At 42.1% G+C, this 10,512-nt stretch overlaps 1 long non-coding RNA gene across 3 annotated transcripts; it reads left to right on the top strand.

Annotated features, from left to right (window-relative positions):
- Positions 1-2,135: 2,135 nt before the first annotated feature.
- Positions 2,136-9,113, top strand: LOC112653904 (uncharacterized). 3 transcript variants are annotated; one of them, XR_003132612.3, is made up of 6 exons: positions 2,136-2,286; positions 3,438-3,729; positions 4,692-4,755; positions 7,312-7,456; positions 8,000-8,292; positions 8,562-9,113. It is a non-coding gene; the product is annotated as an uncharacterized LOC112653904 (long non-coding RNA). The 3 variants fall into 3 exon arrangements; XR_003132611.2 differs by lacking the exon at positions 4,692-4,755 and having other exon boundaries at positions 8,562-9,111; XR_004814453.1 differs by lacking the exons at positions 4,692-4,755; positions 7,312-7,456 and having other exon boundaries at positions 8,562-9,111.
- The last annotated feature ends 1,399 nt before the right edge of the window (positions 9,114-10,512 follow it).

Below are 10,512 nucleotides of genomic sequence, written 5' to 3'. Positions count from 1 at the left end.
TGCTATGAAGGGCAGCCTAGGTGGCTCAGTGGTTTGGTGTCACCTTCAGACCAGGGCGTGATCCTGGAGACCCGGGATCGAGTCCTACGTCGGGCTCCCTGCATGGAGCCTGCCTCTCCCTCTGCCTGTATCTCTGCCTCTCTCTCTCTGTGTGTCTCTCATGAATAAATAAATAAAGATCTTTAAAAAAATAAATAAATAAAGCTACTATGAACATCTTTGTATAAGTCTTTGTATGGGTATATGCTCTCATTTCTTTTGTTTATGTAGCAGTGAAATGGCTGAACCACAGGGTAGGTGTTTATTTAACTTTTTAAGAGATTGCCAGACTGTTTTACAACTTTGGTTGTACCATAATTCTTTCTCATCAGCAATGCAGGACAGCTTCTGTTGCTCCACATACTTATCAACATTTTGTATGGCCAATCCCTTTTATTTTTTATTTTATTTTATTTTTTTTTTGGAGACAGAAAAAGCTTATGTACATGCAAGAGCCAGGTAGGGGGAGAAGCAGAGAGAAAATCTTAAGCAGGCTCTACCCCCAGCATGGAGACCAACTCGGGGCTGGATTCCATGAGAGATCATGACTTGAGCTGCAACCAACAGTCTGACACTTAACTGACTGAGCCACCTGGGTGCCCCTGGATCCTTTTAATTTAGCCATTTAAATAGGCATGTAGGAGCATCCCATTATGGTTCTAATTTGTATTTACTTAATGACTAACAACGTTTGCATCTTTTCATGAGGTTATCAACCATCTATATCCTTTTTTGGTGAAATGTCTGTTCAAACCTTTTGTCCAATTTTAATTAGGTTGATGGTTTCCTTATTGAGTTTTTGAAAATACTTTATGTATTCTGGATGTAAATCCCTTACCAGATATGAGATTTTCAAATATTTTCTCCTAGCTTTTGACTTGTCTTCTCATTCTCTTAACAGTATTTTTCTGACAGTAGAAGTTCTTCATTTTGATAAAGCTCAATTTATTGACTCTTTTTTTTCCTATGGATTATGCTTTTTGTGTTTTACCTAAGGGATCTTTGCTTAATCTAACATCACAGGGACTTTCCACTATAGTTTCCTAGACATTTTATAGCTCTGTGTTTTACATTTAAGTCTATGATCCATTTTTTAGAAGATTTTATTTATTTATTCGAGAGAGAGAACAGGAGCAGGGGAGGGGCAGGGGCCCCCCTGAGCAGGGAACCTGGTGTAGGGCTCAATCTCAGGACCATGGGATCATGACTTGAGCTGAAGACAGATGCCTAACCAACTGAGCCACCCAGGTGCCCCTAGGTCTATGGCCCATTTTGGGTTAGTTTTTGTGTCTAATATGCAGTCAGGATGAGATACTTATTTATTTTTGCTTACAGATAACTCGCTTTCCTAAATTCTCATCTCTGTCTCTGTGAGTCAGGAAAACTACTCCTCAGCTTTGACTGGGTTTCCCATTCCTGTGCCATGACCTGGAAATTTTCTCCAGGTAATAAGAGCTCAGGCACTTATAGGGCTCACCTCATTTGTTCAACTGTCATCATTGCCTGATGTCCAGTATCTTGAGTACGACCGCTTCATGTGCATTCTTTTGTTTCCAGCTGTTTTGAGTGGAAGGATAAATCTGATCCCTGTTATTCTATTTTGACTGGAAGCAGAAGTCCCTATATTCTTAGTCAACCAAGTATTTCCCTTTAAAAAGCCTAATTTTCCTTTTATTCACATTTAGTACTTATATCAATATAATCGCAGATCTGAGACATTGTTATGTTATTTTTATTCTGATTCATGTAAAGTATATGTCACACTATTAACATTTTTAAAATGTACATTTGATACCACCTCAAATGATCGTATTTACTTCAGTAGTACCCATTCAAGAGGTTGGGCAAAACTAACTTCAAGTATTTGCCTTAAATGCTCTATCTTATCTGCCTCTTTCCCCCAATTTGTACTACAAACAGAAAATTCTCTGGGAGGTCAGTGATTCACTTTGTACTTATTGTCTTTTAGACTTTTGGAAAAGGAATCCATTGCAAATGATAATCATGCACACATCTAAATTTTGGCATATTCTAGAACTTTGAAAATAAGCACTACACGTATAGGAGCATCATTCTATGACTGAGTCAGAACTCTGGAACACTGGTACAGAGTTCCATCCTCACACAGATGACCACCTCTGAGTCAAAAAGGTGAAGGCCTTCTGTCCTGGATTCTTCTCCAGCTCCAAGCTTCTCTGATCTTGTGGATGTGTTACCTGAACCTGCCCAACATCCAAGAGGCTAATGGTGACAACTGTAGCTCAACACAGTTGGGGATGTGGGGATGAGGAAGAAAATTGTTTAACTCTCTAGGAGGTGTCAAACCAATCAATATCACATTTTGGGCTTTCAATTAAAAATAGAACAACGAAATTCTATTCTTCTTTACAAAGATTTACTTTATGTCTCACATTTTGTGTTGCAGAAAGCAAGTTGGGAATTTAAGAAAAATTAATAATTTTGATAGCCTAGGATTCTGTTTCCACAAGGAGTGTCCATACCCATAATAATGGAGAGACTTTTCCTGACCCTTCCTGCCAAGGCCCATGAAAAGTTCACTGTCTTCCAAAAGAATTCTATCTCTTTCAGAAGCAATTCCCAGGGTAGTAGTTCTTTGTCAATCATTGACTCTATTTCAGTGTTAATAGGGAGAGAGTAGTACAAGTGGCCTCTAGGGCCAGATATTTAAAGATGTGCATCACGAAGATATGTGGCATCTGACATGTCAGTGTTGAGATAAAAGGACTGTTGGGTTTATGGAGAACTGGAGAAGGTATGATCTGTCTAAAGAGGATCCCCTCAATGCCAGCTGATTGTGATGTGAGTGTGGCTAAATCTTCCAATTTTTAAAATAATCTGGAAATCTAGCTTTTCTTCCATAAGTAAAAGGGGGAAAAAAAAGAAAAGAAAGAGAAAAAATACTTAAGAATCTCACAGCATAAATCAGTGGACTGTACCATATGGTCACCATTTAGCAAACTTTTGCAGACCTCTGTCGAGGGGAGTCTGTATTTGAAAACCTCTGACATTGTTGTATAAAGAAGTTGATCCCTCTTAATCAACTGGGCAAAGTGGTATGGGGGTCAAAGGTGTGAGAGGAAACAGAATCAGATTGTCTTCTAGTATTTTAGGTTGAACTGCATTAAAGTTGTGCTTTTTTAGTCCAAAAGGGTTGAATAACTGCAGCTTCAAAAAGTTCAGCTTAGTAGAGTTGTCAATAAATATGGTGACCCTGCCCAGGGTCCTATGACCGACCAAGTTAGACAATTCTTGCTATTTAGTGGTTAAGGAGAAGAAGTATTGGATGGGGCAGGCTCAGTGCTGTTAGCAATAGATACAAAAAAAAACATCAAGTGGCTCAAACGCGGTAAAAGTTTATGCCTCCCTCTCTTACACAGTCCAGAGCAGTTTTGGGGTTGCCAGGCTTGATTCAACATACAGTTTGGGGACCAAGGTTGGAAGAAAAGTTCTGCCATTTTCAACGCTCAACTTTCAAGGTCATTCCATGTGCCAATATTCAGCAGCAGCATAAGAAATTATATGGGAGGTTTCTCCTGGCCAGATCTAGAAGTGGTCCACATCTCATTGCAAGAGAAGTTGGAAATTGTATTCCCATTGTGTGCCAAGTAAAAAAGAGAAAATGGATTCGTGATTTGCTGACGATTTCTGACATCTAAAGGAAGGATCAAAGTAAGTTTGCTACTGAATTAAAACTTAGAAGACAAGGCACACCAACCTTTAGTAGATGTCTTTGGCTTTGATACCTCAGTTTTCTGCCAAAGAGTCAGGAAAGACAGTGGAATTTCTGATCTGAAATAAATTTTTAAGCCATTTTGTAAATCAACTTTAAGGGTGGCTGGTAGAAAGAATATGGACTCTGCTACTAACTAGCTCTGTGGCCTTTGACAAGTTTTAACTTGTTGGGACTTAGATTCTCTTTCTATCAAATGGAGATAATTTGTACTTTTTAGTGTAGTTCTAAGAATTCGAGACAGTTTTATGTAATATACACACATGGCACATAGTCATTATGAAGTCCAGCCAAATGGTTATCCAGGCTCGTTAAGATGTGTCCGTGGGCAAGAAACTCAACACTTCCAGGGTAGCCCTTTCCATTTCTATACAGAGCTGACAGCCAGGAACATTCCTTGTCTTAAGCAAAATCTATTTTCACCTTGAGCCCTACTTCTATCCACTAAAACCACATAAAATGAAGTGAATCATTCTTCCATATACCAGTTCTTCACACATGTGAAAACCCTACTCCTACTCTGAAAATACTTTTCCGGTTTCTTCAACTTTGAATCGCTCAGCCCTCTTGCTGTTCTCATCTGAAAACCTCTGCTTTGTCTTTATGTCTCTTAACATGTGATTTACAGAAAGAAAAACTACACCTCTAAGTAGGATCTAACTCAAGTGGAGTACAGTAGTAGCAACCTCTCTATTGTTTAAGAAACGTGTTAGGCAGGGCAGTGGTATCAGTGATGCTGCTATAATGAAAAAAAAAAGACTTCATAATAATAAGGTTCGAATGAGAGAGGAATCTATTTTCTCTCAGGTAACAGTCTAGAGCTGGGCAAATGGTCCGGGGCAAGAGTGTGGTTTGTCCAGGGACCGAGGGATTTTTCACTCTAATGCCCTCCTTTGTATAGTTACTGCAGGTTCACCAATGCCATGTGCGAGTTCTAGCCCAAGGAGAAGGAGAGGAAGTGGAGGGTGAGCAATGTTCTTATATGGAAGTGAGCATGAGTTGTGCTTGTCACTTCTGTTCCATTCTGTCGGTGAGAACTTAGTCACATGGTCACAGCCATCTGCAAGGGAAACTGGGAAATACAAATTCTACTCTGGGGGTCAGGGGAGCAGGGTGAAGCCCAATACTGTGCTAACACACTAGAAGTGCCCAAGGGGAGAATGAACACAGAAGAAAAATCAAGAATCCCTTCTGTGAGAAACTATGCAAAACTAAAAGTCCCCCTGACTAAAAGAAATTAGAAATAACTAGCAAGAATCAATACGAATTGCTAAGATGAAATGAAGGGGAATATAAACAGGGTATCTGTAGCTCAGCTTTGTGGCAAGCTGGAGGGTACTGTGACACATGGCTAAACAAATTGCATTGTTGTAGTTGTTTCCTGGAAAATGAGTGACTAAACTCGGTAGATACTTTAACCAGACAGTTGTTAGAAGTTTTAAATTTTTCAAGTCCTACGTGTTACAGTTATGAAAAAAATCTCATAGAAATCATCTTTCCTAGAAAAAAAGTGAGAAACCTCTACGATATGAGAAAAGGTTTGATCTTTCCTGTTCTCTGAGGAAGGGGGATATTGACTAAATATACAGGACTTTCCAAACTCCAATGTCAGTTATTGTCCCCTCAGTAGAACAGGCAATTGAATCTGGAAATTCCCAAAATGTCAATAAATGAAAAAAAGCAAACAAATTGGGGAAAACAAACATTTTCATTTTGGAGTGGGGTGGGAATAATTACTGTGAAATATGCTAAATGCCAAGCTGGGTTTCTGGTGGTTTCTTGGGGATTTAAGATTTCATTTTCATGATTCATTGGCTGCAAATCATTGAAAATGCCAAGAGGTAAAATATAGTTTAGGCTAAATGCATGAATCCCCCTTGGCTTTTAGTAGGACTCAAATATTGACATTTAAAAGGAAGAATTTTTTTCTCCATATGGTAACAACAATCAAGCTCCAGTATCATTGTTAAAAAAAATACAACTCCAAGTATATACCCTATTGAACATTAGTCAATTAGGCAGCAGCAGCATGTCATAAAAACGGATACTATGCTCATTAATTTAATTGCTTTTATAGAAGAGAAGCAAATGTTAAAGTGACCACATTTTACATTCTCCATTAGGGAATTATAGTTGATGGTTAGTACAATAGCAAGGAGCAGTGTCTGAGAACGTATAGTGTACTAGGCTGGAAGACAGAGCTACCTACCACAGGTCCTACTCAATAGCCTGATGCCAAAATTTCCCTGGGTAAACTTCCTATTAGAATCACTTTCAGAAAAAGATAGAGGTTCTCAAATCTGAAATCATTCTCTGGAATGGGAAAGTCCTCATTCTTGAGCAAGAGCACAAGAGAAAGATTTTGGAATCTTAAAATTAATGTAAAGGTAATTGCTCAAGGAGTGTTTAGTTGACTTCGCTCAGCATCTGTTCAGCAGGATTTCTTTCTTTCTTTTTCCCCAGAGCTAATTCACAATAGCCTCCTTCTAGAACTAGCTTTGAAGTCCTCTGCACACCTGTGTAGATTATAAAGAAGGAAGGCAGAGCTTCCACACCCAAACTCTAAATTCACAATCCAACATGACAGTTAAGACATGCCCTCTAGCATCTAGTTTAAAAGTTAAACCCAAGCTTGATGTAATCTCCTGAAATGGTTAACCCTTGCCCAGATTTAGCACATATTCCCCATGCTGGTAAAAGAGAATACTCTACTTGTATATGTTATAACTCTTTTCTCAGAAGATCTGGGTAGATGGGCTTTTGTGATAGGTGCTCTTAGAACATTATTTATTTTAAAGATTTTATTTATTTACTTGACAGAGAGAGAAAGAGAGCACAAGCTGGAGGGAGAGGATGAAGCAGGCTCCCTGCTCAGCAGGGAGCCCGCTGTGAAGCTTGATCCCAGGACTCTGGGGACATGATCTGAGCTGAAGGCAGACACTTCACTGACTGAGCTACCCAGGCACCCATCAGAACATTATTATAGAGAATTTCTGACTAGTCCTTACTTTTGTCTCGGGGTCCAAGAGGGACAAAATGCATACTTCTTCTAGGCCCTTCACCTCTTTGGCTTTTGGGATTTCTCTTTCCAACATCAATTCAATCCACCCCTATCTGGGTGCAAGCCCTAGGGACTGGCCTTATTTGCTGGTGTAGGTGCTAGGGTGGGAGGGATCCTAGGAAGAGTGCAAGGGGCTGGGACTAGAAAAGCCATGACAAAACGTTAGGGCTTAGGTTGGGTTGGTGAACTCTAAGACCAAGAGTTGGGAGCAGGGAGAGGTCAAAGAACCGGCCATGCTGGCCAGGCAAAGACAAGGGAAAAATGGAGAGGAGGATGTGATTTGGAGCCAAATGTTTGCCCTAGGCAGGAAGCTCTTCACATCCTTCCAACTGGGGTGGGACCAGACGCTGGGCCCAGCCAGCTGCTAAGCCTTGCAGGTGCAGGCAGGGAAGTGGCTGCACCTGGCTCATGTGGGTGTGTAGGTGGAAACTACAGATAGGCACCTGGTCTCTGGCTACAGATCTGGTTCTGATCCAACACCACTCCCCGACCCCATAAATGGTGAACCTCTGGGGTGCCCTTACCAGCCCATCTCTCAGTCTGGCCTTCATCTTATGATTTCCATGGAGTGAGGGATCCAAGGCTTGAGCGTCACCAGCTCCATGGTAAGTCCATCTCTGTATATTAGCCTGTAAGAAGTAATCCCAAACTGACCCATGAGGAGGATTCCCTGCTCAGGGATTCACCATCTATTTGGAGAGTTGGGGGATATTTCTTTTCCATGTAGCTCAGAGCTCCAGTAGTTTCATGTTCTCAGAAAGCCTGCATGCACCTTACTGCCGAGCACAACAGCAACAGCTTATTATGATTAATTAGATTTTAATTAATGCCTCACTACTTAATTAAGAAGGATCCCTTGGAGTAAAACCTCGACTAAATATTCTTTTTTCCATTAATCCTCTCTGCCTTCTATCAGAGGAAAAGATAGACAAGGAGCATAATGTATGTGGGGTTTTATTCTCCCAATAAGTCACAAAGATAATATCAGAACAGCAGAAGAGGTTCCAATTTCTTCCTATAAAACTTTCTCATTCTTTGGGTCGCCTGGCAATTTTTTCCTAGGGGACTCTTTTTCATTTTCACTGTTCAACTCATTTTAATTTAACAACATTTATTGAGCAATAACTCTATGCCGGGCTTTGTTGTAGGTGCTCTGGAGACTCAAAGAGGCAATGGCCACTCCTGCCCTCTGGGGAGCCCAGTCTCAGAGAGGCAGCAACATCCACCAGAGTGAAAAGATAATTATTATAAGCAAAGGTGAGCTATGATAATAAAGCATGACCATCAGTGGAGCTTGAAACTGACTCTGTAGTAGTTCCCCAAGAACAATCCCAAAGCTGGTTTGAGTAGTCATGGTGTCTTCATGGACCAAGCGTGGTGCTGGACCCTTGATGCACATTATCTCCGATTGCCGCAATTTAGGACAGAGGACAACAAAGAAGTGAGTGCCCTGTCAATGAGCCCTCATCCAGGATGATTCCCCTTGCTATCTCCTCCCACGGCCCCGGATCATAATCCTTCCCCACTGCAGACGCCATCAGAGAAGGGATTGTGTGTCTGCCCTGTTTACCACCATAACCCCAGCACCTCACACAGACCAGCATAAAGTAGGAAGGGGAGAATTGTAAACATAGCAAAGCCATAATCCTATTCCAGAACTGACTCCTTTACATGTCTAAACCCTTTCTCCTCTATCACACTGGATTTCAGGACCATCCGTACGTGTGCACAGTCGTCCTCAAAATGACTCTGGGAAGGAAAATGCCCACCTTCGTGTAGTCTGCTTGGGAAGGTTGAAAATCATTCTCATTCCATGATCGTCGTGTCTCCTGTGTATAATGTGCCAGTGGGAGCAAGCAGTCCAGACCAGAAATAGCAGAATCCACAACTGGGAGTGTCTGTGGCCTCTGGGGCTCCCACCCCACACATGCATCCATCCGCGCTGATCTCTCTCACCCCCACCCAAGGGTGGTGTCAGTGCCAACCTTCCCCTGCACGTGGCCCCCAGAGAGACACGGAGGCCTTGCCTGCTGGCCCAATGAGGAAAACTTCCCTGTCCTCTTTGTCCAGCCAAATCAGGATTGGCAATCTTCTCAAGAAATTTTTACTGACGAAACTAAGAAAGGAAACAAAAAATCGTTTCCCAGAAGACTAAAATTGAGCATATTTGCTAATCTATACTTACCTGAACTGAGTACAAGGTAAACTCTCTGACTTTGGTGCTTTACTCTGCCTACTGGGGCTGGATGTAAAAATAAAATGTTCAGTATTTCTCCAAAGTAGATTTGGGAATCTGATGAGATGCCCTAATCTTTATTAGGACCTGCTTCCTGGTCCCCTTGCTCACCTCAAACTCTCTTCCCTGGCTCTGAACTGTAGCTATATTCTCTCCTTTGCAACCAAGGACCATTTCATGGGTGTCTGACCAGGGGAGGTGCACAGGGCCTTCTGCTCAGAAGGGCTTCTCGTCTAGGGTTTAACACTCTGCAATTGCTGCTTTGTAATTCTTAATAATTTGATCTTTGAATTTGTATTTTAATAGTCAAGTCCAATAGAACAATGAAGAATGTGGGGGTTGAGGGAGGAGAGGCAGTTTGCTCAGGAGCAAGGGTCCAGCCTCCCTTGCCTGACCACTCCCGGGGGGGGGTGTCTCAGCTACCTGCTTCCCCCTCCACCAGCACCTGGGCCTCACCTGGCCTTGCCATTGCAATCCCCACCCAGAAACCACTGTTAACCCCACCAGGGATATGGGCATAGACACAGGAATAGTGGGTTCAGGCTTCCACACCCTGCAGAGTCTTGGGGTTGAGCATAGTGGCATCCATCCCTGTCCAGGACCGGCAGTTTAGATGCATGGACATTGGGCAGATGAGTCGATTTCTCAGTCCTGATCCACATACTTCATAGGGTTTCATGTAGAGGTTGCAATACCCTTAGTGTCCCCTAGCTACAGAGAGTTGGGGTGGTAGGCCTGTAGGAAGGGGAGATGCCAGCCTTGACCTGTTGCCTCTGACCAGAGACCTTGTGTTGGTCTGGTGGTTGCTGAAAGGGAGAACCTGGGAGCAGATGAGCCATGTGCTCAGCCAAGTAAAAAAACAAAACAAAACAAAACAAACACACACCATGACAGTCTAAGAGAAAGACCCCAGAAGGAAAACACCTTATATTTTAATACCTCTAACATATTTTTTTTCCTACTCTTGAACGAGGTGTTTTGCATTTTCATTTTGTACAGGGCCCTGGAAATTATGTAACTGGTTCTGCTTGCAAGCACCCTTCCTGGCACGATGCTTGATCCTTGGGGTGCAAAAGACACTGCCCTATCTGGCTCCCTAAGAGTCTTCCTCTTGGGCTTCAGGCGAGTTTTCAGTGATCATGCAGTAGCCTCCATGACCCCATCTCACCTGTGAACCCTATGACTCTTAACGAGCCCGAGGCATTGACCTTGTGCCCTGACTTGTTTTCTATGGCCTATTGGATTTGCCAGAAGTAAATTTCCTGGCCAGAAATCATAACTAATCTGGTTCCTATTCTTCCAAGGGACGTGGCTTCTTCTCTTATTTTTACCCTAGGTTGGTCTCTTGGTTTGGTCATTCAAGTGACCACCTAGACTTGCTTTGGTTGCCATCTGTATGTTAAAACTTAATTTCAACATACCATC

The sequence above is a fragment of the Canis lupus genome, chromosome 3 (assembly GCF_003254725.2).
Source record: "Canis lupus dingo isolate Sandy chromosome 3, ASM325472v2, whole genome shotgun sequence".
NCBI classification, from domain to species: domain Eukaryota; kingdom Metazoa; phylum Chordata; class Mammalia; order Carnivora; family Canidae; genus Canis; species Canis lupus.
The sequence above is the reverse complement of the archived record's forward strand: the minus strand, read 5'-3'. Positions and strand labels throughout refer to the sequence as shown.